The sequence below is a fragment of the Pan troglodytes genome, chromosome 1 (genome assembly GCF_028858775.2).
Source record: "Pan troglodytes isolate AG18354 chromosome 1, NHGRI_mPanTro3-v2.0_pri, whole genome shotgun sequence".
NCBI classification, from domain to species: domain Eukaryota; kingdom Metazoa; phylum Chordata; class Mammalia; order Primates; family Hominidae; genus Pan; species Pan troglodytes.
The window spans coordinates 223,776,803-223,804,415 of NC_072398.2; the positions used below are offsets into that span (position 1 = coordinate 223,776,803).

The window sequence follows — 27,613 nt, forward strand, 5'->3', positions numbered from 1 at the left end:
TAAGTCCCTCTTTGTCCCACTTGCCTTAGACTCATGGTTGGGTCTCCCCGTTTTGAATGGGGCACCATCTTCCTCCACCTACTTCATTCTTAGTCTCATTCCACAACCTCTGAAACCTCTGACCGGTGAGTCCCTACTTCTGGGCCACACATGTTATTTTTGACCTCTGCCCTAACTGTTCCCCACAGGAATCACCAGGCCCTTCCCATCTTCTAGGACTTTCTACGCTGTATGGCTGTCCTCCACAGCAACCCAAGCCATGGACTCCCCAGAGCGTCCTCCCTTCTCTGCAATATGCAGTTTAAAGCTTGCTCCGTGCACAGCCAGTCCTTGGGCAAACACATTCTTGTCCCTTGCCTGTGTGCTCCACTAAGAGCCTTTTTATTCTGGCATCTGAAGGTGTATAGGATCTAGGAGGTCAAAATCCAAATAATCAGCCATTCATCTCCCTCATTTTCTCTTTCAGCTGTTCCAACATCTGCAGGAAGAAGTTAGGGAACTCCCGAACTCTGCTTCCTCCGGGGTGGGGCCCAGGACTCCACAGTCTTCTAGCGGTGCCACAAGGAGCAGTGGCCACTGGGTGGACAGTATCAGCAGGAAGGCTGCTGAATGGCCACCTCAGGTGACACTCCAGGCAGACAGCACATCCCCCATGGCCATGTCAGAGGCAGTGGGCTCAGCCACACCCCTTAGCGGTGAGTCCCCAGCCCTGGTGACTCGTTTCTTTCTCCTAGAGAGAACATAGCCCCGTGTCTCCAGAAGCTGTGGCTTCTCCCTGGGCCCCCCTGTGTCCCCAGTGACACATGCCTTCCTATGCCTCTTCCTCGATTGCACCCTCTGTTGAGATATGAACATCAAATAAAATTTGCATGCCTTTTCCTCTGTTAATCTGTCTCTTGTCAGTCTGATTTGTGGACCCCAGCTGCTGAACCTAAGAGGGTAGAGGAAAGGTTTTCCTCCCTGATAGATACAACATTGCTGGCTTTGAAGATGTCCCGAGGAAGGGAGCCACATGAGCCCACGAGCAGTTCTGCACAGCTGAAAACTTGAGACAGAGTTTTGCTCTTGCTGCCTAGGCTGGAGTGTAATGACACGAACTCGGCTCACTGCAACCTTCACCTCCCAGGTTCAAGCAATTCTCCTGCCTTAGCCTCCCAAGTAGCTGGGACTACAGGCGCCCACCACCACGCCTGGCTAATTTTTTTTGTATTTTTAGTAGAGATGGGGTTTCACCACGTTGGCCAGGCTGGTCTCAAACTCCTGACCTCAGGTGATCCACCCACCTCAGCCTTCCAAAGTGTTGGCATTACAGGTGTGAGCCACTGCACCCGGCCCAAGTCTCACACTTTTGTTAGCTCCAGCTCCAGGTAGCAGCTAGGCTCTTGTGTGTCACAGTCCTCTATAATCTTCGATCTTTTCCTGGGTTTAGAGCAGGGGTGTCCAGTCTTTTGGCTTCCCTGGGCCACATTGGAAGAAGAATTGTCTTGGGCCACACAGAAAATACACTAACAATAACAATAGCTGATGATCTTAAAAAAACTGCTTTAAAAACCTCATAATTTTTTGTTTGTTTGTTTGTTTGTTAAGACAGAGTCTCACTCTGTCGCCATGCTGGGGTGCGGTGGCACAATCTTGGCTCACTACAACATCTGCCTCCCGGGTTCAAGCGATTCTCCTGCCTCAGCCTCCTGAGGAGCTGGGATTACAGGAGCCTGCCTCCATGCCTGGCTAATTTTTGTATTTTTAGTAGAGACAGCGTTTCACCATGTTGGCCAGGCTGGTCTCGAACTCCTGACCTCAGGTGATCCGCCCGCCTTGGTCTCCCAAAGTGCTGGGATTACAGGCGTGAGCCACCGCGCCCCACCAGGGCTGACTCCATTTCTAGTGAGGGAAGGACCATCTCTGACTAGTTCATCCCTGTAACCCTGCACCTGTCACAGTACCTGCACATTACAGGTGCTCTGAATATTTGTTGAATGAGTGAATTAATTATTTCTGGGAACTCTTCATCTTTTCTGAGAAGCCAAAAATGGCCCTGAGTTGGTTCATCTTCTCTTTGGGCCTGGTAACCACTTGGAATCTCCTCTTCTCCATAGACAGGAAGACACACATTAGCACACTGGACATTGCTGGTCCCTGGAACTGTCGTCTTGGTGTCCTGGATAGAGGTGGTGTTCCAAGAGGGATATTGATCCCCTGTGGCTGCAAGATGAAGCATATGAAGTAACTGCTTTGGTGCTGGGCATGGTGAACACAAGCAGGTATCACGGTGATGACGAGGAGGAGGAGGACAAAGGCATGGTGACGACTCCCTGGTTTACTGCTTCGGTTCCTCCCCAACCTCTTTTTGAGAAAGCATTAAGCCACTTCCTTCTCACACTTTCATATTTTCTCCTCCCCAGGATCAGGAATAAGGGCTTGGTTCCTATCAGCAAGCGATGACCAATTAGTACAGACAGAACAGAAGCCAGGCGGTGAATCACCTGGCAGATGGGAAGAAAATCCCCCAAGGAAGAACGGCATTCATGTTGCTTTTGTTTGTTTGTTTTAAACTTGCAAGTCTCTGCAGTTAGGAAATGTCTCTTATCTGTTTGCCTCTAGAGGCAGGAAACTAATATTCTTTTTTTTTTTTTTTTTGAGATGGAGTCTCGCCCTGTCACCCATGCTTGAGTGCAATGGGGCAATCTTGGCTCACTGCAACTTCCGCTTCCTGGGTTCAAGCGATTCTCTTGCCTCAGCTTCCCGAGTAGCTGGGATTGCAGACATGCCCCACCATGTCTGGCTAATTTTTTCTATCTTTAGTAGAGATGGTGTTTCACCATGTTGGCCAGGCTGGTCTTGAACTCCTGCCCGCCTCTGCCTCCTAAAGTGCTGGGATTACAGGGGTGAGCCACTGTGCCCAGCCAGGAAATGAATATTCTTGAGGTGCTGGGGAGACTACAACTAGGTCTAGGAAGAATTTTCCAAATTGGATCCCTGCTATGGTGATAAATTGGATGTTTCTTTCCCAAACTCATTTATCATATCACAAAATCTTCCAGATCAGATTAAATGATAGGAACATCAATCTTTCATCTAATAAGAGAAAATTGTAGGGAAGGAAAAAACCTTCCTCTACATTCTTATATTCTGTTCCTAGGGCACATGAATTAGATTGACAAAAGCAGATTAACAGGAGAAAAAGCATCCAAATTTTATTTATGTTTATTTTTTGAGACAGGGTCTCACTCTGTCACCCAGGCTGGAGTGCAGTGACATAATCTCAACTCACTGCAACGTCCACCTCCTGGATTCAAGTGATTCTCATGCCTCAGCCTCCCAAGTAGCTGGGATTACAGGTGTGCACCACCACACCTAGCTAATTTTTTATATTTTTAGTAGAGATGGGGTTTCACCATGTTGGCCAGGCTGATCTCAAACTCCCGACCTCAAGTGATCCACCCTCCTCAGCCTCCCAAAGTCCTGGGATTACAGGTGTGAGCCACCACACCTGGCCTGCTGAAATTTATTTGATGTTAATGTTTTCATTTTTTCATGCCCAGAGGCGTTCATAGAAAAGAAATGAAGATGCAAAGAAGTGGTTAAATGTGGGGGGATTATGTAGCATTTTAACAAAGAGCAATAAGGTGTGGAGAAGTGACGAGACAGGAAAAGAACTATGGGCCTGGAGGGGCTGTAAACTGTGCGAATATGGGGGAAATGATGGAAGGTAAGGGGTATTTAGTTAGGTTTGTTTATGCAGATTCATCTCAGCGCCATCTCCATGACAAAGGTGGTTCTCCCTTCCTGGTACAATACAGAGGGGGACAGCTTCCCAGGGAAAATGTACACTCTGCTTTTAGGCAGGTAGGGACAGGCAGAGAGCTCTTCCTGCGTCTGCTTTTTCTCAATTGCCTTCAGCTACAAATACTCCTTATGTCAAAATGGCACATTTTAGGGTGGGCATTCTTTTTGTTTTGTTTTGTTTTTTGAGACGGAGTCTTGCTCTGTCACCCAGGCTGGAGTGCAATGGCGCAATCTTGGCTCACTGCAACCTCTGCCTCCAGGGTTCAAGTGATTCTCAAGTGATTCTCCCGCCTCAGCCTCCCAAGTAGCTGGGATTACAGGCACCCGCCATCATGCCCGGCTAATTTCTGCATTTTTGTAGAGATGGGGTTTCACCATGTTGGCTAGGCTGGTCTTGAACTCCTGACCTCAGGTGGGCCACCCACCTTGACCTCCCAAAGTCCTGGGATTACAGGTTTGAGCCACCATGCCCAGCCAGGGTGGCATATTCTGATCCCCTTTGATTTTTAGAAGAAAGTGAGTTATAGCAGTGGTCCTCAACCTTTTTGGCATCAGGGACCAGTTTTGTGGAAGACAATTTTTCCACAGCCGGGGGCTGGGGGGGTTGGTTTCGGGATGAAACTGTTCTGCCTCGGATCATCAGACATGAGATTCTCATAAGGAGCTTGCAACCTAGATCCCTCACATGCGCAGTTCATAACAGGGCTCGTGCTCCTATGAGAATCTGAAGCCGCCACTGATCTGACAGGAGGTGGAGCTCAGGCAGTAATGTGAGAGATGGGGAGATGGGGAGCAGCTGTAAATACAGCTGAAGCTTCACTCAATCCCCGCCCCCCCGACCCCCGCTCCCCGCTGCCACCTGCTCATCTCCTGCTGTGCGGCCTGGTCCCTAACAGGCCACAGACCAGTCCATGGCCCAGGGGGGTTGGGGACCCCTGAGTTATAGTACCCTTAAAACTAGATAGAAACCCATAGTAGAAGAAAATAGGCTCTTGCCCCCTAGAGACTCTGGCAGATTTATTTAGGAAACAAAGAAGGATCATTTAAATCAATATTAAATTACTGATATACAAATGAGGGCTTCTAAAATCACGAAAAACATGTTTTTCTCTTATATAAATTAAATGTTTTCCCTCTCATTGTTCTTGCTTGGTGAAACTTTTTTACAACATGAATGTACAAATTATTACATACGTCCAACTAGTGAGGTTGAAATAAATTATGGTTGATGTGACTGTCATTATCCAGAAGTGGGCAAATCATTTAAGAGAAAGACTTTTGACCGGGCACAGTGGCTCATGCCTGTAATCCTAGCACTCTGAGCGGCTGAGGCGGGTGGATCACCTGAGGTCGGGAGATCGAGACCAGCCTGACCAACGTGGAGAAACCCTGTCTCTACTAAAAATACAAAATTAGCCAGGCATGGTGGTGCATGCCTGTAATCCCAGCTACTCAGGAGGCTGACGCAGGAGGATAGGAGAATCACTTGAACCCGGAAGGCAGAGGTTGTGGTGAGCCGAGATTGTGCCATTGTACTTCAGCCTAGGTAACAAGAGTGAAACTCCGTCTCAAAAAAAAAAAAAGTGAAAGACTTTCTTATTTCTAGTAGAGTGCCGTGGCTCACACCTGTAATCCCAGCACTTTGGGAGGCTGAGGCGGGCAGATCACTTGAGGCCAGGAGTTTGAGACCAGGATGGCCAACATGGTGAAACCCCGTCTCTACTAAAAATACAAAAATTAGCCAGGCCCAGTGGCGTGCACCTGTAGTCCCAGCTACTCGGGAGGCTGAGGCACAAGGATCACTTGAACCAGGAGGCAGAGGCTGCAGTGAGCTGAGATTGTGCCACTGCACTCCAGCCTGGGCGACAGAGCCAGACTCTGTCTGAAGAAAAAAAAAAGATGATCTGTTTCTAGGTTTCCTAAAAAGCTTGGTCCTAGAATAGCGTGAATGGTGGGGATGGGGCTCCCTGGCCTTTAGGAGCTTTTTCCTCCTCCCACCTCCATGCCTCTGCTCAGCCATCTCTGTCACAGGAACTCAGCCCCAGCTCTCCCCAGGTTGTTTTGGCACTAATGCCTGGGCCACCTCCTTCTCTTGAATTATGCAAAACACACGAGGCAAAGGAGCGCAGCTTTGGGCAGAGAATATGAAGTCCAGACCTGGCCACCTTCTGCCATCCAGGTGTTCATCGATTTTAGCAGATGCTAAGACTGACCCTCATTCATGTCTAGGAACACAATGAGTGATGCTTATTGAAAAATGTCTGCTTCAAGGCTGGGCGTGGGACTCATGCCTGTGATCCTAGCACTCTGGCAGGTGAAGGTAGGAGGATGGCTTCCCCCAGCCTGGGAAATAGAGTGAGACCCTGTCTCTCCAAAAAATTAAAAAATCAGCTGGGCATGGTTACGTGCACCTGTAGCTCCGGCCACTTAGGAGGCTGAGGCAGGAGGATCACTTGAGCCCGGGAGTTCGAGGCTGCAGCGAGCTGAGAATGCACCACTGCACTGCAGCCTGGGCGACAGAGTGAGACCCTGTCTCTAAATAAATAAACAAATAAATAAATACATAAATAACCTGAAGCTCAAATCTGATTTTGGCTGGCTGTTTCACCTACCCTATTTAGGAGGGGTCACTGTCTTAGATAATGACCCAGTGCTCAGTACAGTGGGAAAGGTTTCAGCAAGAGTCCAGCTGACTGAAGCCACCACTCTCTTCCCATGGGGTGGAAATTAAGACAAGAAAATGAAATACCTGAGGTTCGCCACTGGCCAGCAGTGAGTGGATTGCAGGGCAGAGGCTGTATCGGTGGCGTCTAGGCTGAGGGTGATCTTGACAGGAGCTCTCCTGGCCCCCAGGGCAGGCCAATTTAGGTGGTCAATATTTTCTGCTACAGCTTTTTTTTTTTTTTTTTTTTTTTGAGACAGGGTCTGGCTCTGTTGCCCAGGCCAGAGTGCAGTAGTGCATTCATGGTTCACTGCAGCCTTAAACTCCTGGGCTCAAGCAATCCTCCTGCCTCAGCCTCCTGAGTAGCTGGAACTGCAGACATGCACTAACACGCCCAGCTAATTTTTTTATTTTTCGTAGAGACAGGGTCTCACTATGTTTCCCAGGCTGATCTCGAGCTCCTGGGCTCAAATGATCCTCTCGCCTCAACCTCCCAAAGTGCTGGGATTACAGGCGTGAGCCACTGCACCCAGCCTCAACTTTCTTGTAATGTTTCTTCTGCCCTTTGCAGGTCCTCCTGATGCCACGTCCACCCATCTACCTGAAAACAAAACAGGCACAGAGCACCTCCAGCTTGCTTGTGTGGTCGCAGGGCCCCAGCGAGTCACCCAATGCTGCAGAATCTCAGCCTCACACTATAGGTCTGTGATCCATCCACTTCCACCCACAGACGCGTTTGCTGGAAAGAGTAAAAGCAAAATTAAACAAAAGAGCATTATATTCTGTTCCTTTCTTTTAAACTCAACTGCTGGGCAAATGGAGTTTTACAATCTAGAGCTGAATGAGAGATGGCTTCAGCCAAATCCGAGTTTCTTTTCTTTTCTTTTCTTTCTTTCTTAAATTCTTTCTCTCTCTCTTTCCTTCCTTCCTTCCTTTTTTTTTTTTTTTTTTAGATGAAGTCTTACTCTGCTTGAGATCTGCAGTGGCACGATCTCGGCTCACTGCAACATCCGCCTCCCAGTTCAGGCGATTCTCCTGCCTCAGCCTCCCTAGTAGCTGGGATTACAGGTACGTGCCACCATGTCCAGCAAATTTTTGTAATTTTAGTAGAGACAGGCTTTAGCCATTTTGGCCAGGCTGGTCTCAAACTTCTGACCTCAGGTGATCACCCGCCTCGGTCTCCCAAAGTGCTCGGATTGAAGGCGTGAGCCACCATGCCCGGCCAAATCCGAGGTTTTTCAAAATAAATGTAAAATAAATTCAATAGGCTCTGACTCATGAGAGATCATGGAACATCCAGCTGTTCTGGGCAAATGTGAAAGAACCAGATTGGGCTTCCTTCAGCGTTGTGGAGAACCCCAAAGATTCTCCTTAAACACTTCCCAGGCCAAGGCACGTTCACGTCCAAGTCCAGAGTTTTTGCCAGACTTGTCTACCGGGACTGTAAGTCCACACCCTTGCTGGGCAATGCTGGGAAATTTCTGTAAGTCATCACAATTAATACATGGGAGGTGGCCAGCTTGGGGCAGCTTTGAAACCCATTTCTTTTTTAATTTTATTATATATATAAAGATGGGATTATATAGATATGCCCATCTATATCTATAGATACATCTGTCTATATCTACATCTATTTATCTGTATATGTATATCTATGTCTATAGATACATAGAGAGAGACAGAGAGAGACAGGGTCTCACTATGTTGTCCAGGCTGGTCTGGAACTCCTGGCCTCAAGTGATCCACTTGCCTTGGCCTCCCAAAGTGCTGGGATTACAGGCATGAGCCACTGTGTCCAGCCTTGAAACCTATTTCTTTATGTCCCACTTTGCGTGTGTGTGTGTGTGTGTGTGTGTGTGTGTGTGTTTGTTTTTTTTAAAAAAAACATTTCTAAAGTAGCTTTCCAGCCAGGCATAATGGTTCACACCTGTAGTCCCAGCTACTTGGAGGCTGAGGTGGGAAGACCGCTTGAGCCCAGCAGGTTGAGGCTGCAGTGAGCCAAGATTGTGTCACTGCAGTCTAGCCTATACAACAGAGTGAGACCCTGTCTCAAAAAATAAAAATAAAGGGCTTTCCCTCAGCTGAGAGAATATTCCATCAGATGTCAGGGTGGAAGGAGAGGAAGCAGGTCCCTCAGGGCATGTTATGAAACTCCTCTATGGCACATGCTGTCTCTGCCAAACAGGGCTTCATGTCACCCTATGGAGCTCCGAAGAGAAGCACAAGTTTAAGAGGATGAGGGTGTCTGACCTTCAGAGTGACGCAAGAACCAAGTCATCATTTTCCTCAAAAGTCTCATGTGGTAGCTCTGACCACAGATGGAAATGACCATCTAGGAGCAGATGACCGTGGTCGAGGATTCCAAAGTTCTGTTCTCCATAAATCCAGGTGTCTTTCTTGAAAATGACTGTAGGAACATGGCTAGACAGGGGCTCAGGGGACAGGGAGGCTGCAGGAGTGATCTGGACCTTCCTCCTTTATGGAAGTTGGGTGGGCTCCCCCGACGGGGGCTGGACCACATTTCATGTGAAGCATGCAAATCCTTGTGGTCTAACTCCCTTTACATCCCCAGGTCGTGGCAGCCCCAAATGTGGCTCCACCCCAAAGATTGGGCTCTCAGCCTCCAGTCCAGTCCCAGAGGCAAGCCGAGTGGGTCTTCCCTCTCCCTCCAAAGACAAGGCAACTGGTGTCCGAGTCATACTCTGAGGATAAACCTATTTCCTAAGCAAAAGCCTCTCCATCATGGAAAAGCATCCACCAGCCACGGTCCTCCCCAGGCTACCTGTGGGGCCCAGGAAGGCCTGCATGAAGTCGGGAGCGGAGCTTGTTGGGCGCCTGGTATTTATCAACTCCTGTGCTCCAGCCTGGGCGACAGTGTGAGACTCTGTCTCAAAAATAAATCAGTAAAAAAGTAAATAACCTGATCCTGTCTTTATCTAGATTTAAAAAAATCTCTTGCTCATGATGACTTGTTTGCATTAATTTGTATTTTTAAAAACACTGCACTAAAATATTATTTATGTTGAATAGTTTTTTTTTTGACACCCCTCCTTTAATTTTGCACCCACAGCCTCACCCTAGTCCCTGGCCTGAGCCACATCCGCTTTCCCCAGGTCTCCCATTTTATTTTGAGACAGGGGCTCACTGTCACCCAGGCTGGAGTTCAATGGCATGATCATGGCTTACTGCAGCCTCAACCCGCTGGGCTCAAGTGATCCTCCTGCCTCAGCTTCCCAAGTAGCTGGGACTACAGGCATGCACCACCACGACTAGCTTTTTTTTTTTTTTTTTTTAATTGTAGAGATAGGGTCTCCCTACGTTGCTCAGGCTGGTTTCCAACTCCTGGTCTCAAGCGATCCTCCTGCCTCGGCTTCCCAAAGTGCTGGGATTACAGGCTGGAGCCATCGCTCCCGGCCCTGGATACTTTTAATTTTGCAGCTGGAGAAGGGGACACAAGGGGAATGGAGGGTTTGTTGAAATTAAAGCGCACTGCGAGAAAGGATGGGTCACTAGCATCCTCCTTTTCCCTGCGCGGGTGTCCCCGGAAGCACCCCCTCCCTCGCCAAGCCCAGCTTCTGCACAGGCTCCAGGAGACGTTGCTCCGGGGTCCTGCCGGGGACACCGGGCTGCGTCCCCGTCGGCCGCCGCGCAGATGCGCGCTTGGAGCAGACTCGGGTTCCGGGGCTGGGGGAAACAGAAACCCGGGCTCCAAATCCTCCTGGAAGTCTCTTCAGGGCGCGAGCTCCGCAGAGGCAGGAGCCTCCGCACACGTGCACGCCCGAAACTGCTAAAGCCCACGCGCGAGCTTGACCGCCGCGTGGAGGCGCCGGCTGCGGGGAGAGAAGCCGCCCCGGCCCCGGCCCCTTCCTGCGGCGCCCTCCGGCCCTGGCCCCGGCCCCAGCCGTGCGCGGGCGGCCGCTCCCCCACAGGCTGGCCTGGCTGACCCAGCGCCGCCGCTGCGCCTTCAAAGGGCGGCCGCTTCCTGTGGCCCCGGGACGGCTCGGCCGAGCCCTCCTCGTCACGGGGCGGGCGTCCCCGCCGTCACCTCCTTTGCCCTTAGTCGGGAGGACGCCCCCCCCCACTGCACTCCCGGGCCGAGCTGGGCAGACCCCCATCCTCCCACCTGGGGGCTCCTCCTGCTCCCTCGCCTCCCTCTGCTCTCCGGTCCCCTCCCCTCGCCCTCATCTCTGGGAAAGTTGTTTCAGCCCTGAAGTGTGCCCGAGCACGAGCACCTTCTCCTCCTCCCTGTTCCCCATACGGAAAAAAAAAAAAAAAAAATCCCATCCTAGCCGGGTCTATGGTCTCAGCTACTTGGGATGCTGTGGCAGGAGGATCGCTGGAGCCTGGGAGTGAGCCGTGATCGCGCCACTGCACTCCAGCCTGGGCGACAGAGCAAGACCCTGTCTCAATCAATCAATCAGTCAATCAATACCATGCTAGCCGGGTCTGTGGTCTCAACTACTCGTGAGGCTGCCACTTACTGGTCACAGGAATGACCCAAGGCACTGGATAAAAATTCAGATTCCTGCGGACTCTGATTCCGAAGGTCTGAGTGGTGGTGTTGGGGTAGGGGTGAGGGCGCCCCAGGAATCTGTACAACTGACAAGCAGAAGAATCTAATGGAGAAACTGGGCTAGAATCAGTCACTGACTGTCCTTGCTTGAGCTCGGGAGGTTGAGGCTGCAGCGTGCTGTGATTGTGACACTGCACTCCAACCTAGGCGACAGAGCAAGACCCTGTCTCAAAAATAAAAAGAAAAAAGAAAAAAAGAGGAAAAGGCTGGGCGCGGTGGCTCAGGCCTATAATCCCAGCACTTTGGGAAGCCAAGGCGAGCAGATCACAAGGTCATGCGTTCCAGACCAGCCTGGCCAACATGGTGAAACCTCGTCTCTACCAAAAATACAAAAATTAGCCAAGCGTGGTGGTGCACGCCTGTGATCCCTGCTACTCAGGAGGCTGAGACAGGAGAATTGCTTGAACCCGAGAGGCAGAGGTTGCAGTGAGCGGAGATCAGGCCACTGCACTCCAGCCTGGGAGTCTCAAAAAAAAAAAAAAAAGAAAGAAAGAAAGAAAGAAAGAAAGAAAAGGATCACTGCCTCCTTTTCCTTCCCTTCACTGTCAAACTGCTCTCTAAGCTTTGTCCAAGCTGGCTAACCCACCATCATCAAAATCCTCCAAGTATTCTTTTTAAAGCAAGGGAATTTTTGTGTTTATATAATTTCAAACTTACTTAAAGACATTGCAAGAATATGACCAAGAACTCCTACAAACCCTGGGCCTAGTTTCTCCACGGGGGTGCATTTTGCCACGCTGGCTTTATCACTGTCTCCAAATAGATAAGGATTTTTTTCTAAACCATTTATGCAAGTAAATTGCAGAGGTCATGTCTCCTATCTCTAAATACTTGGTCATGTCTTTACTGAGGACAAGGACATTCATGGCACAGTTAGCAAAAGAAAAAGACTTTTAAGGACCCCCAGTGACTTCTGAGCTGCCCAACCCAATGGCCTTTCCGCCCCTTGGTCTCTGGGTCTCTGTCCCCCTGTCTTGGTCTGTGTCTCTGTCTCTCTGTCTCTGTTGCTCTATCTCCCCAGATTCTCCCCTTCCATGGGCTCCTCTCTGCCTGCCCCTGCGAGGTGGGTTCTTCCAGGTCTTGTTTTCTGTGTTGTTTTACAGCCCCTCCCTGGAGCAGGCCGGGGATCCCCAGAAAAAATCAGCCGTCATCCACGCTCAAGCAGCATCAGATCTTCAGCCTCGGCCCCCTTCCCCTTTCTACCTGAATTTCCATGGCTTTCCAGGAAGGTCTGCTTGAATTCCTCACAGTTCTACTCGTTGTAAACTGGAAATGGTCCAGGTACATTGTCCCTGTACCCCCAACACCCCTGGCCCTGCCCAGGGGCTCTCCAAGAGGGAAGCCTCCCTCACCTTTCAATCCTGCACCCCCACATGAGTCCCATGTGCGCTCTCCTCCTTCCTGACCTCACCCACCCCCTCCATTGCCCCAGAGGCCCCCTGCTTCAGCTCCCAACCTCACTTGCTTCTCAGGCCCCGTTAGCCGGTCCCCCACCTGCCTGGTCTCTGCACTGTCATGGGATTAGTTGGCTTTCTGATAGGATCAGGCCCCTCTCAGTTTAAATCACTGTCCTGAGGTCCTTCCACTGGGTTCCAGAGAGCTGATTCTTGGGTCTCTGAAAATGTGTTCAAGTGTCAGGGGAGGGGGAGTCTTTCCGAGGAAAGGGTTATCCCTTCATCAAAATTTTATTTTTTAAATTTTTTATTATTAATTTTTTTTATTTCCATAGTTATTGGGAAACAGGTGGCGTTTCGTTACATGAGTAAGTTCTTTGTGATTTGTGAGATTCTGGTGCAGAATTTGTGACATCTCCCCTAGAAAGAAAGAAAAGAAGCAACAGGCTTGGGTATTAAATTTAAATTCCACATGGGATCCGAGACCATTTCCTTTCAGCTCCACCCAGGTTTCCCAGAGCAGTTCCCGATGCCTCCTGCAGCAGCCAGTGTTTCCCAAACTTACTGGTCATGGGAATAACCCAAGGCACTGGATGGATAAAATAAAAATTCAGATTCCTTGACCCCACCTCTGTGGACTCTGATTCCGGAGGTCTGAGTGGTGGTGTTGGGGTAGGGGTGAGGGTGCCCCAGTTGTCTGTATAATTGACAAGCGGGAGAGTCTGCAGAGAAACTGGGCTGGAATCAGTCACGGACTGCCCTGCCATCAGGATTTTGCAGACAATGCGGTTCCCTTTTTCTGGAATTTGCACTCACCCTACCCCCTCCATGGATAAGTTCCTCCTTGTCCTTCAGTGTCCTGTTCAACACCTAGGCCAAATTTCTGTGTCAAAGAATTTCTGTGTCAAGGAATAGGCCAATTTTTCAACTTTTGATGGATGTTGGCAAATTGTCTTCCAAAATGTCTACCGTGTCTACCGGTTTACACTTCCACCTTTTTGCTTTCCTAAAACATTTTTTCCCTATTACAAAAATATTGCATATTAAGTATAGACAGTTTAGAGAATACAGATATGTAAAGGGAATGTGGGCGGGTGTGGTGGCTCAAGCCTGTAATCTCAGCACTTTGGGAGACCGAGGTGGGTGGATCACCTGAGGTCAGGAGTTCAAGACCAGCCTGGCCAACATGGTGAAACCCCGTCTCTACTAAAAATATAAAAATTAGCCTGGCGTGGTGGCATGTGCCTGTAATTCCAGCTCCTCGGGAGGCTAGGGCAGGAGAATTGCTTGAACCCGGGAGGTGGAGGTAGCAGTGAGCCGAGATTGCACCACTGCACTCCAGCCTGGACAACAGAGTGAGATTCCGTCTTAAAAAATAAAATAAAAGAAAATAAAATAAAGGTAATGTGAGGAGACTACAGTCCCAGCAAACAGTTTTTAACCCTCAATTACGTGAATTCTTCCCATATTTTGTGTCTGCAGATGCACTTGGAAGTTTGACTTCAACTCGAGTCCCAGATTCACCTCTTACTAACTCCATGGCCTTGGACAAGTTACTTAATGTTTCTGAGTGTCCGTTTTCTCATCTATAAACTGAAGATGACGGTAGCACCGCGTCAAAGGGTGTCACAGGATGCATGGCATTTAGCCAGTGCCTGGCATGTGACGAACTCTCAGGGCACTCTCCTATGACGTTGTTTGCACCTTGCTTTCTTACTCCAGCAATACGTACAAACATCTTCCTTTTGCAGCAAAGGGACACTCCTAGCCTCAGTCTTTTATAGGAACCTCGGGTCTATAGCTCCAATCCTAGCCCATCAGTACCACCAGTGGTGTTTTGTTGGTGTCAAATTTTCACCTGGTCCCACTCAGCCTAGCTACAAGTTCCTCCTCCCCCACCTGCCTGCCCCCATCTTAGTCACGTCATCTGTTCTCTGAGGCCTCCCGACAGAAGCCACCAGAATACCTCCCTCTCCCTCCACAGTTAACTGGGTTTCAAGCAATTCTGTTATTTCACTCTAAAGGGAGAGAATGGAATCAGACAGACCTCCCTTTTTGTCCTGGCCCTGTTGCTTACACAGTGTGTGACGGTGAACAGCTATCTCTGTTCCCTGAGCCTCAGTTTCTTCATCTGTAAGATGCAGTGATAGCTGACCTGCCACGTAGGGCTGCGGTTCTGACGGCGAAATGAGACGGCTCGCGTAAGTGTGCAGCACTGTGCGATCAGAGGGTCAGTGCTCCACACACACAACTGCGATTGCACCACTGCTGTGTGATCCCCATCTCGCTTGCTCTAGCCCTGGCTGTCATTCCAGCCCTGTTTGCAGCACTGACATGGCCTCCTAACATGTCCCCACCTTCAATCTTTCCCAGGACAAATTTCAATGTGTCACCAGGATGACTTTCCCAAGGCATATCTGCAGCAGGTCACTCTCTGCTCAAGACTTAGATGGCTACAGTCCCCCTACCATTGAACACCTGGAGGTGTCCCAGCCCCAGCATGGCTTCCACAGGCCCCTTGCCTCTGGATGCAGAGTCCGTTTCCAGCCTGGGATGGAGCTGTGCTCAGCACTTTCCCACCCCTCTTTATGAGTGTCCACCACCTGCACGGAGACTGTTTCTTATTATCCCAGCAGCCCCCACCGGGCTCAGACATCCCTCCTGGGGCTTGTATTTCCAGGATCCCACTCCCCTGAGCAAACACTTGGTGCACTGTCCACTGCCCACGCATCCTGCTCCACAGGGCTCTGTCTCCACCATGACCGTGCGGCCTCTTGAGAACAGATGCCCGTTCTGTTCACTTTTGCATCCTCTCTGCACCCCCAGCTTCCCTCTGCAAGCTTGAAATGTTTGTTCACTCTCCTGCTAATAAATAACATTTTTTCCCGGGTTTAGATGTATAAAAGTTGATCCACAGGCCAAAGGGTTTACATAGATCATTTACCTTTCCTGTGACTTATTCCAAGATGACAAGGACAAGGAATTTTAAAAACTGCAATGCCCATCACTAGAACTGATGTAGCCATAGATGCCTCTGACACATGTGTTAGGAAACACACCTATATTGAACGTCACATGCCTCTTTTTTGTGATTATGAGATGCGCATAGAACACACATACATGGTTCTTATCTGTGGAAAGGCAGGAGAGTAACCACAACGGTGTGTGCCCTCTCTCTCCCTCGGGGGCAGGAGAATCATGCCCTAGCACACGGAGAGGGTGGGGTTCAAACGTGCACACTTGCTTTTCTTTCCTAAAGCCATGTATCCAGCCTATTTGTTTAGTCCTGTTCTGAAAGATTATGCAACATGACTCGAAAGGAAGTGGGCAGTTGCCTTGCTGCCGCGAGGTAAGGAATGTCACGTCGCTCAAATGTGCTTCGCATTCCCAGAAATATGCCGCAGCTGAAAGGGAGGAGATGACTCAATGTTCCCCTAACTTTCGACATATCCACCACAGAGCCCGACCAGCGCTAAAGAGGGCAGGCTGGCGGAAAGTCCAGCGAGCGTGAGGGGCCAACACAGTGCTCCCCGCCTCCCCCAGAGGCTGCTATGGCATTTGGGGTGCAGAGCCCAACCGAGTCAACCTGGTGTGATTTTTTTTTTTTCCAAGCTAGAATAACAGGGCCGTAGGTCCACATTGTGTTCGTGTGTTCTTAGGTAGCAGATGTCTGTAGAGGGGTACTTAGGGGAGGAAATGAGGGTGGAGGTGGCCTGCCCAAACTCTGCGAGTTTTCTAGCCATGGTTCTGATAATTAGCTTTATGCAAGTGGGGGCGTTTGTCCTTAGAACAGGCTCTTTTAATATCACTCCTCCCTTCTTTTCTTTTTTTTTTTTGAGACGAGTTTCGCTCTTGTTGCCCAGGCTGAAGTGCAGTGGCATGATCTCAGCTTACCGCAACCTCCACCTCCTGGGTTCAAGCGATTCTCCTGCCTCAGCCTTCCTGAGTAGCTGGGATGTTCCAGAGAGTAGCCACCTGTTCCTCCCCAGGCAGAGGAGCCTGGTAGCTCCACGACCCATCAAGAGTCGATCTCAGCATCTCCCAAACTCACTATCGCTGAAACGATCTCTGCTCCAGGACTCAATGCTTTTTGGGGATGTGGCAACTAAATTGGTAAAGAGACCTGCTCCCTGCACCGCCTGCCTGGGTGCTGGGTGCTGGGTGCATAAAGCCCTTGCAGGTGATCACGAGGCAGTGGAGTGGAGCACCCGAGGCTGCTCCACCTGGGCTGGCTCCAGCTCCCCATTTTCTGGGAGTCAGAATCGGAGCCTGGTATGCAGTCTCTCCCTCCGGGCTTCACTCTCTGCATCTGAAGACCAGGAATGATAACAGCACCTGCCTCAGGGTTGTGGTCAGGACAAAATAACTGCATGGTTTTGTGAAGTGCCTAGAAGGGTGCTGGATGCCATGATTCTTTTTTTTTTCAGATGGAGTCTCGCTCTGTTGGCCCGGCTGGAGTGCAGTAGCGTGATCTCGGTTCACTGCCTCCGCCTCCCAGGTTCACGCCATTCTCCTGCCTCAGCCTTCCGAGTAGCTGGAACTACAGGCTCTTGCCACCATGCCTGACTACTTTTTGTATTTTTAGTAGAGAAGGGAGCTTCACCATGTTGGCCAGGTTGGTCTCGAACTCCTGACCTTGTGATCTGCCCACTTCAGCCTCCCAGAGCGCTGGGATTACAGGTGTGAGCCACCGCGCCCGGCCTCATGATTCTTGATAAATGAATTAACACCAAGGTTGCCTCCCCAGGGAATGTTCACTACCAGCTGGTGCCTTCACATGTGGGGTTCGCCATCTCATGGCTTCATGAGCTTGAGTCTTGCCCCACGGTTTCTCTAAGGGTTAAATCCATGACCTCCACCAAAACTGAGCGTGAGATACTCACTGAGTCCAGCGAAGAGCAGAGACCACAGTCAAATTAAGAGAAAGAGACTCAGAAGGCACGGGAAGGAACGTCAATGCTATCAGAAAAGCCAGATTCCACATAAATCCTCCTATTTACCAAATGAAAGATTCAGATGACGGGGGAAGGGGCTGCTTGCAGACTCTTTCCCACATCTCTCGGCACAGTGGCCATCCTAAGGGGGAAATCAACGTTAAGAAATGACATTGGTTGGGCACAGTGGCTCACACTTGTAATCTCAGCCCTTTGGGAGGCGGAGGCAGGTAGATTGCTGAGCCTGGGGGGTTCGAGACCAATCTGAGCAATAAAGTGAAACCCCATCTCTACAAAAAATATAAAAATTAGCTGAGTGTGGTGGTGTGCACCTGTAGTCCCAGCTACCGAGGAGGCTGAGGTGGGGGGACCACCTGAGCCCAGGAGGTCAAGGCTGCATTGAGCCGTGATGTCACCACTGCACTCCAGCCTGGGTGACAGACCTAGGTGAAGACCTTAGCTCAAATAAAAATAAAAAGAGAAAGGATAAAAAAGATATTTTTCACCCTCTAACCTGAGAATTCTTCCAGATACAACTGAGATAGGTCCACCCCCAAATTCCTCCGCCACCCAGGGCACGCGGTAGTCGGGACTGGAGAGGCTCCCTCAGCAGAGGCTACAGCCAAACATGAAGCTTGCATTCTTTTTTTCTTTCTTCTTTCTTTTCTTTCCTTTTTTCTGTTTCTTTCTGGTAGAGACAGGGATTCACCATGTTGCTCAAGCTGGTTGCCAACTCCTGGGCTCAAGGGAACTGCCCACCTTGGCCTCCCAAAGTGTTAGAATTACAGGTGTGGGCCACTGTGCCCAGCCCTGAAGCTTGCATTCTCCCTGGTCTTCGAGTCTCTGTTACCTCTGGAGCCATCGCAGACATCCAAGCGGCTGCTCACCTCTGGCCAGGCTTCCCTGGCCTATGGCCAATGTGGAAGCTCAGACCCTTGCCCTCAGAGGGGCCCGCCCAGGGAGTTGAATTCTCTGCAATTGCCCTCTTGGACTTCTTTTTTTTGAGACGGAGTGTTGCTCTGTCACCCAGGCTGGAGGGCAGTGGCTCGATCTCGGCTCACCGCAACCTCCACCTCCTGGGTTCAAGCGATTCTCCTGCCTCAGCCTACTGAATAGCTGGGATCACAGGCGTGTGCCACCATGCCCGGCTAATTTCTGTATTTTAGTAGAGAAGGGATTTCACCATGTTGGCTAGTCTGGTCTCGAACTCCTGACCTCATGTGATTCGCCCACCTCGGCCTCCCAAAGTGCTGGAGTTACAGGTGTGAGCCACGCGCTCGGCCCCTCTTGGATTTCTTAATACTTTTCTTTCTGACTTTGTGGTTTGTAAATGAAATCCAGTGGGACAAATGATCTGCTGGCAGGAGGGCACAGACTGTGGGGATCAAGGACAGTTAGGGTTTCAGGGTTGGGACTCAAGCACCCTGCCCCTGGGCACCTGAGTCTGTGAGACTCCCAGAGATGTCTTTGAGAACCCCCCCGTCCCAGGGAGCACACCATTCAATCACAAATAAAAACCACTGTGACAGGTGAAGGGAGGAAAGGAAAAAGCTTTTCTCCTGCTTTTGGAACCAGGAGTCCCGTGTTGTCGTATTGCACGGGACCTGGCAGTGACATCTCTGGCTCTGCCTCTGGCCCCAACACATCCTCCAGTGTGTGTCTCTCACCTGGACGGGCTCTCCAGGCTGATGCGTTGGGATGCTGACTTTTAGAGTTTTGTGTGTGACAAAGCAGAGGACAAGCTTCCCCATCACCCAGAGGCCACTTGGTGGAGGAGCCGGGGGACCTGCTGGCTTCTCGGGCTTTTGTAGTCATGGGTTGGCCACCGAAGCCCAAGGCCAACTGTCACCTACTCCAAGCCTTGACATCCTCATCTGCAAAAAGCAAAGAGATAACATGATTTTCAAGATGTTTTCTGGCTCTACAAATATCTGACGATTCCGAGTACACGATAAGGCTCATTTTCTGCTCGGGAAAACCCAGTGCTGGAGAGAACACAGGATCCCCCAGCTTCCCAACAGCAGCCTAGGGAAATGATGTTCATTTGACAATGAAAATTTCTAGGGCCGGGGTGGTGACTCACACCTAGAATCCCAACACTTTGAGAGGCCGAGGTGGGAGGATCGCTTGAGGCCAGGAGTTCAAGACCAGCCTGGGCAACACAGCGGGACTCCCTCTCTACAAAAAATAAAAATAAGCCAGGCATGGTGGTGTGTGCTTGTAGTCCCAGCTACGCAGGAGGCTGAGGTGGGAGCATTGCTTGAGCCCGGGAGGTTGAGGCCACGGTGAGTAGTGATTGTGCCACTACACTGCAGCCTGGGCGACAGAGTAAGACCCTATCTCAAAAAAAGAGAAAATTTTAGAATTAGTGGCAGTGGAAAACGATGCAAAGGTTCCTATGTTTTGAGGTGCATCCTATAATCCAGATTTATTGTAGGAGAAATTTCATAGCATCTCAGATCCTAGGCTTGGTGGACAATGAGAGGGGAGGTTAATAAATATTCCTTCTGCCTTTGGGAGGGTAGAATAAAGAAGCTGATGTACAAATCAAAAATATTTATAACTAATAAATCCTATCAAAACCCTCACTGTGACAATGGGCCATAATTTTTGTTCTCTTTTAAAACTGCTATTGTCGACCAGCCGCAGTGGCTCACGCCTGTAATCCCAGCACTTTGGGAGGCTGAGGCGGGTGAATCACCTGAGGTCAGGAGTTCAAGACCAGCCTGGCCAACATGGTGAAACCCCGTCTCTACTAAAAATACAAAAATTAGCCGGGCATGGTGGTGGGTGCCTGTAATCCCAGCTCCTGGGAGGCTGAGGCAGGAGAGTCGCTTGAATCCGGGAGGCGGCGGTTGCAGTGAGCAGAGATCGTGCTACTGCACTCCAGCCTGAGTGACAAGAGTGAAATTCCATCTCAAAAACAACAAACAACAAAAAACAAAAAAACAAAAACTGCTATCATTGGGGGATAAATGGAAAACATGAGATGTAATTCATCGTGGTGTCCTGCATTAGCTAACATTGTGTTGACGCAGAGCCCACCTCATGCTGACAGCTGCACGAGGTTCACGCATGCTGGCTCTTTTTTTTTGAGATGGAGTCTGGCTCTTGTCGCCCAGGCTGGAATGCAGCAGCACGATCTCGGCTCACTGCAGCCTCCACATTCCAGGTTCAAGTGATTCTCCTGTCTCAGTCTCTTGAGTAGCTGGGATTACAGGCACAAAACACCAAGCCCAACTAATTTTTGTATTGTTAGTAGAGATGGGGTTTCACCACGTTGGTCAGGCTGGTCTTGAACTCCTGGGTTCAAGTGGTCCGCCTGCCTCGGCCTCCCAAAGTGCTGGGATTACAGGTGTGAGCCACCGCGCCCGGCCTCACGCACACTGCCTCTTATGTTAACATTCTCCCAGAGACCATGGAAATATGTTTAGAAAAGAAAGTTACAGATTGGCAGCAGAAGTCTCTGCTTCTGGATCATTATGTTAAGTCTAAAGACAACCAGAAAAGAAACGCTGCTCTGTGTCCCGGTCATTGTAAAAGTCCCCAGCATGGAGCTCGTCAGATGACACTGCAATCCTATGGCCTCCAGGCAAATCCTTTTCTGAACTGAAAATGTGGTCTTTGGCCCCTCGAAATCAACTCACCGAGCCTGGGGAATACGACCCACTTATAATGTCCAAGACCTTCCTCTCATCCCAAGTTTATGACAATTTCCTCCCATAATCAAAATTTCCTAAACTTACTTTCTGTTTTTTTGGTTTTTTTCAATTGGTAGAGACAGAGTCTCCTTCTGTTGCCCAGGCTGATATCAAACTCCTGAGCTCAAGGGATCCTCCCACCTCAGGCTTCCAAAGTGCTGGCATTCAGGCATAAGCTACCGGGCCTAGCCTTACTTCACTTTTCTAAGAAACAGTATTATTACCTCATTAGTCAATAACGCTTATCCGCAGGGGAGGTACCAGGATCACGAAGGTGGTTTCCCAGGGCGAGGCTCATGCCCTGCACTCCGTATATGCTGACCCCGGCCATTTCTCCAAATGTGGGAAACGCAACTGCATCATTTGTGGTAGTTAGGGACTGCAATTCACTCTCTCCCCTGGTTCTAAATAAATCTATATTTTTTAAAAAAAGAATTGATTGGCCGGCCATGGTGGCTCACACCTGTAATCCAGCACTTTGGGAGGCTGAGGCAGGCGGGTCAAAATGTCAGGAGTTTGAGACCAGCCTAGTCAATGTGGTGAAACCCCAACTCTACTGAAAACACAAAAAGTAGCCAGGCATGGTGGTGGGTGCCTGTAATCCCAGCTACTCAGGAGGCTGAGGCAGGAGAATCGGCTTGAACCGAATCTGGGTTGCAGTGAGCCCAGATCGCGACACGACAGAGTGAGACTCCATCTCAAAAAAAAAAAAAAAAAAAAAGAATTGATCGGTAGTTTTTAAATTGGGAATATAAACTTAGTAAACACACAGGACCGGAAATAATGTTTAGTTGTGAGATTTCAACATCATGATGCATATTTTCCATACTTAAGACGTCTTATTTGTGTCTTTGGAAAAGGATTCTGATGAAATTGATAATGTCAACATTTCCCTCTGTTGCCCTCCAATCGGATGAACGATCCTTCATGGTAAGGGTGTGACAGAGGCTGCTTTGTCTCGTTTCATACCAGGGCCCAATGCTCTGAGACGACTCACTGGGCCCCACTGGGCAGAACTGTCTTTTAGGGTATAGAAGAGTTGGGATTTCAGAAATTCTGTTGTTTCAGAATGTCAGCTGGGTGTGGCGGCTCATGCCTGTAATGCCAGCACTTTGGGAGGCTGAGGCTGGCCGATAGCCTGAGCTCAGGAGTTCGCGACCAACCTGGGCAACACAGTAAAATGCCCCCCCATCACTACTAAAATACAAAAAAAATTAGCTGGGTTTGGCGGTGTGCACCTGTAATCCCAGCTACTTGGGAGGGCGAGGCAGGAGAATCACTGGAACCCCAGAGGCAGAGGTTGCAGTGAGCTGAGATCACGCCAATACACTCCAGCCTGGGCGACAAGAGTGAGACTCTGTCTCAAAAAAAAAAGTCTGGGCACAGTGGTTCACATCTGTAATCCCAGCACTTTGGGAGGCCGAGGTGGGCGGATCACGAGGTCAGGAGAATGAGACCATCCTGGCTAACACGGTGAAACCCCGTCTCTACTAAAAATACACAAAATTAGCCGGGCGTGGTGGCGGGTGCCTGTAATCCCAGCTACTCGAAAGGCTGAGGCAGGAGAATCGCTTGAACCCGGGAGGTGGAGGTCGCGGTGAGCTGAGATCACACCACTGCACTCCCGCCTTGGTGGTAGAGTGAGACTCCATGTCAAAAAAAAGAAATTAGCCATGAAGATATTTCCTCTTTTAATCTGAGTGTTTGGCCAGAGGTCCAAGATACCTTGACAGGAAGACAGAAGACAGAAGCTTCGACTTCAGCCCTCAGGAATTTTCTCTAATTGTACAGTAGGTGCAGGAATCTGGGGGCAAATATTTGTTGGAGAGCAAGAAGTCACTTCCTTCTCATCAAAGATGTGATTGGAAAAGATCCCAGGGTTTGCTTGTTGAGAAGGAGCTAGCCAATTCTGGGATCAAAACTTCTTCCACTTTTCCCATATTCACACATTGTGGAAAAATAACTAACCTTTGTGTCTATTGGTTTTCCCAAGTGCAAGATCATAAAAATTATTTTAACCCATTTTATAGAACTGTTGCAAGGAAAACATCACCATGAGAACCACGTGAGAAGCTCTTTACTCTTAGCTAAAAGTTTCACCAATCCTTAAGATTGCCAGGCCCCAGGGGAAGCTGTTGTGTAAAGTTACAGCCTCCAGGCCAATCACCTGAATAGGATCTACTATCAGGGCATTCGTAAATGTCATATTTGGGGGCTCTTGTGAAATAAAAGCAAGAGGAAACCAGACCAGTGTGTCTTCATGCCAGAGCCAGAACTTTCTATAGGGTGGGGCTGAATGAGGAAGCCAAATACTTCTGTCCCCTTCCTTGGCTCACATCAGAAAGTATTTTTATTTGGTTACATACACATTTTCTTTCTTCCCTTGGTCATGAATCAGAACATTTTATAGCTAAGAGGAGTTTTAGGGATATTCTAGTTGCTTCTCACTTTACAGACAGAGCAGGTCCTGGAGCCTAGTGGTACCCTTGTTTCCTGACTCAGACGCTGGTTCAAAGAGTCGCTGAGGCCAGGCCTGGTGGCTCATGCCTGTAATCCCAGCACTTTGGGAGGCCGAGGTGGGCGGATCACCTGAGGTCAGGAGTTCGAGACCAGCCTGGTCAATATGGCGAAACCCCGTCTCTACTAAAAATACAAAAATTAGCCAAGTGTTGTAGCGCACGCCTGTAATCCCAGCTACTCAGGAGACTGAGATAGGAGAATGGCTTGAACCTGGGAGGCAGAGGTTGCAGTGAGCCGAGATCACACCACTGCACTGTAGCCTGGGCAAGAGTGAGACCCTGTCTCAAAAAACTAAACAAAACAAAACAAAGAACAAAGAGTCACTGAGCTCAACCGAAGCACAGTCCTGAACCTCTCTGATAGTCCTTGCACACGGTACCCTCCACAGGGCATGCTGGTACAGAAGAGCTTTCCTCCTTGCACTTTGTTGAACTGTGTCTTTTTGCAGGAGGCACCTGGCTCGCCCAGGTTCAGCCCCAGGGACTGAATGCCAACAGGCTGAGCTCAGGAAGGGACCCTCAGTCTGTGGCAAAGGTGGGAAGACAACCATGGTTGATGGAGTCCAGCCGCGCGCACAGCGATTTCACATTATCGCATCGCCATCTTCACGGCAATCTTTGGAAGGAGGCATCTTCTTCCCAACCTCAACCAAGGCAAATGCAGCTAAGAAGCGTGAGCAGCTCCCCAGAGGTATCTAGGCTTCAAGGCCAGATTCTGAGGGTCTAGGTCCTGCCCCTCCCCTGAGGTGGTATCAGAGAAACTGCAGTCCTGGGCAGGTGACCAAGGCAAGAACTCAGCCCAGGGAGAAATCTGGGACAGATTCCTGAAACTGGAGAAGTCGGAGACTCACTTGAATGAGCTAAGCAAAAAGCCAACTCATAGACCTGGGGTGCAAGGGGGTGCGGAGCTAACTGCATGCTGAGCCCAGGAGTGGCGGGCCCCAAACTCCCTGGTTCCACCTGCGCCTGCGGCGGGACGGGACGTGTGCCAGGCACCCCCAGGCTTCCTTTCAGAGAGTTCAAGCCTAGCCTCTGTTACTCGTTGACTGATGTTCCCTGTCTAAAAGCCTTCTTGACTTCTAACCCCACATTTTGGGCTGAGTCAGCTGCCTTCTAAACTCCTTTTAGCACAGAACAGCTGGTCACTGTGCCCGGTCAGCTGATGAGAGGATCAACTTCACTGGTGGTCAAGGTAGGAGCAAGGCCACTAGGCCGCCTGGGGCTGAGTCCTGCCTCCCTAGAATACCAGCCCTGTGACCTGGGCGGGTTACTAAACTTCTTTGTGCCTCAGTTTCCTCATCTGTAAGACGAGGGTAATAATAGGCAATAATAGTTCCTGTCTCATAGGGTTGTTTGGAGGTTAAATGTGTTTGTTAGTTCACGTAAAAGTACCTAAAACGGTGTCTGGCACAGAGGACACGCTCAAGAATGGCTATTTATCTTTCATCTCCGCACACACCTGTCAAAGCACGGGGCAGAACACCCTTGACAGGACCTCACCAGGACCTTATGCAGGCAGGGGACACGCTGTCTTCTGAGTCAGGTCTTTCCATTTTTGGATGGCTCTGACTAAGAGAATTCCTCCTGTGTTCCGCCAAAATCCACCTCCCACTCATTGGTCCCAGCTCTGCCAGAAGGCAAATGTCAAAAAAATAATCTTGAAAGAGAAGACATAGAATGTAAATAATAACGATAGAATCGGGTTGAGGAATGGCAGCCACCCCTGCAGCAGCTCCTCTGACGGCTCTCAGGCCAGTGCCGAGCCCAGGCTGCAAAGACCTTTGAGTTCCATTTGAAAAATACCAAGCTCTTACTTCTCTGCTTCCTTTAGCAATGCATAAAACAGCTTCTCTCACCGTTCTTTTCATACATGCTGCCAGACTGGTATGAGATTGGGGGAAAAGTCACTCCGCTTGTGCAAAGGTGACAGTCACAAGGGTTGTAGAGTGGTGACCTCGCCTGGCTCACTACGTGCCATCCAGCCTGTAATCACTGCGCATGGAGGCGGGGTTGGGGGGTGCTGGCCAGGCGCGCATCCCGCCTCCTGTTTACAGAGCCTTTCTGACGTCACATGTAAATTCACAACCCGTGAGTCCCTTTCCTGCCGTCCCGGCATGGTTATTCAACACTGGGGCATACTCTGTGTTATAAGAAAAATGCAGAGAACAAGATGGATTTGATAGCTTCGCTCTTTGAATATTTCAAGTCTATATCAATTAAAACTTAGGCCTACTGCGTCAGCTGCTTGGGGCCAGGAAGGAGTGAATGGGTCCCACGGCACTCAGGTGCAAGAATTGTCGCATTATGCTTCTAAATCAAAGGTCATCTAGCTTTGGTGTCCTGCAGGACAAGGTGGGAGGCAATGTCAGCCACTATAAGGTAGCTTTGTCCCTCCAACTCTTCATCCGAGAGACTGGAACAGAGGAAGGGGTTTCGTTTCTAGGGTACAGCAGTCGCCTCCCTTTCCCTGGCCTCTCAGCTGAGCACTGCGTCGTCGTGGGCCCTGGGGGTCCCAGAGCCTCTCCAGAGTTCTCCAAGGACTTGGCCCCAGAAGACCCAGATGTCCCCCTCAAAGTCAAGCAGGCTTACAAGTGTCTGCAGCCCTCACCCTTCCCAGCAAGGGTGCTATGTGCAGTGGGGCCCTCGTTCCTTTCCCGGTGTCCCCTCCCCAAACCCCTGCACACAAGCTCTCAGCCAGATCTGCCCTCTGCCACCTCGCCAGGGGCAGTCCCATTAATCTTCCGCCAGAGGCCTAAAATAAAAAAGCTTCTTACCTCCTGACCCCAAGGGGTATGCATAAGAAGCTGAGACCTTTCAAAATCACCTCTGAGGGAGAGGGAGGGATGGGGAGAGGAAAGGCTCTGCATTTCTCAGAGGCCTGGGCAGGGCAGGACCACAGGAAAGAAACAAACACCCAGGATTCTGCTCAGGGATTCTCTGTACCCTCATCCAGTGACTGCATTCCATTCAAATTAGCGAAGCCTGTCAAGACTCTCGGAAGTCCATGTTATTATTCCACCTTTGGGTCCCGGTGACAATCAAGATTACCCTGGGCCGGGCACAGTGGCTCATGCCTGTAGTCTCAACACTTTAGGAGACTGAGGTAGGAGGATTGCTTGAGCTCAGGAGTTCAAGACCAGCCTGGGTAACATGGCAAAACTCCTATCTCTACTAAAGATGCAAAAAATGAGCCGGGTCAGGTGGTGCGCACCTGTGGTCCAAGCTACTCGGGAGGCTGAGATGGGAGGATCGCTTGAGCCTGGGAGGTGGAGGTTGCAGTGAGCAGAGATGGTGCCACTGCACTCCATTTGGGGCAACATACTGAGGCCCCAACTCAGGAAAAAAAAAAAAAAGTTTACCCTGAGCATAACTTCCAGGCAGGCTGGTTCCATGGGATCGAGCGACATCCCATGAAGTCAGCACTCCTGACACCGGGGGACAGCCAGGCCCATCACCCCCGACACTCCGTCCTCTGTAATATTGGGCCAAGGCAGGTCAGCCTCGGTTCTTCACAGCTGAGAAAGAAAAAACTGGTTTGGTTGACACGTTTTGTGCTTCCTGCATTTTAAATGTTAGCTAGTGCCTATGTGGCATCCTCCTCCCTGTCCTTCATTCCTTGACATCAGGCAACTGAAAGAACTGGAGTCCCCCACGGGCTCCCGATCACGAGGGTGGCCTGGCCTGGCCCCCAGGAAGCCCTGTTGCCTGACTCTGCAAACCCCTACCTCCTGGGGCCTCTGGGCGCAGCAGGGTCACGCTCACCTTCCCGCTCCTCTGGCCCCTTTGCTCCAGGGCCCTTTCTCCTCCCCACTCCCGCACGCACACATCCAAAGGTTCTGACCTTGGCCCTCCTTCCCTGGGTCGTCACCGCTCTTAGTTTACTGAGGGCCTGAACTCCCTCCTAAATCAACAAGGGATGCTGACTTACCGTGTGGAAGGCCATCCTGGGTACCCGACCCTCTCTCCACCACAGAGCCCTTTCCAACCTGTCCCAGCTGCATGTTCACCAAGCTCCTGCCGGGGACCCCTCCAGACACCCTCTCC

At 50.2% G+C, this 27,613-nt stretch overlaps 1 non-coding gene across 1 annotated transcript; it reads left to right on the forward strand.

Moving 5' to 3' along the window:
- The first annotated feature begins 21,288 nt into the window (after positions 1 to 21,288).
- LOC112206888 (U1 spliceosomal RNA) lies at positions 21,289 to 21,451 on the forward strand. The gene has a single exon (XR_002941381.1). It is a non-coding gene; the product is annotated as a U1 spliceosomal RNA (small nuclear RNA).
- The last annotated feature ends 6,162 nt before the right edge of the window (positions 21,452 to 27,613 follow it).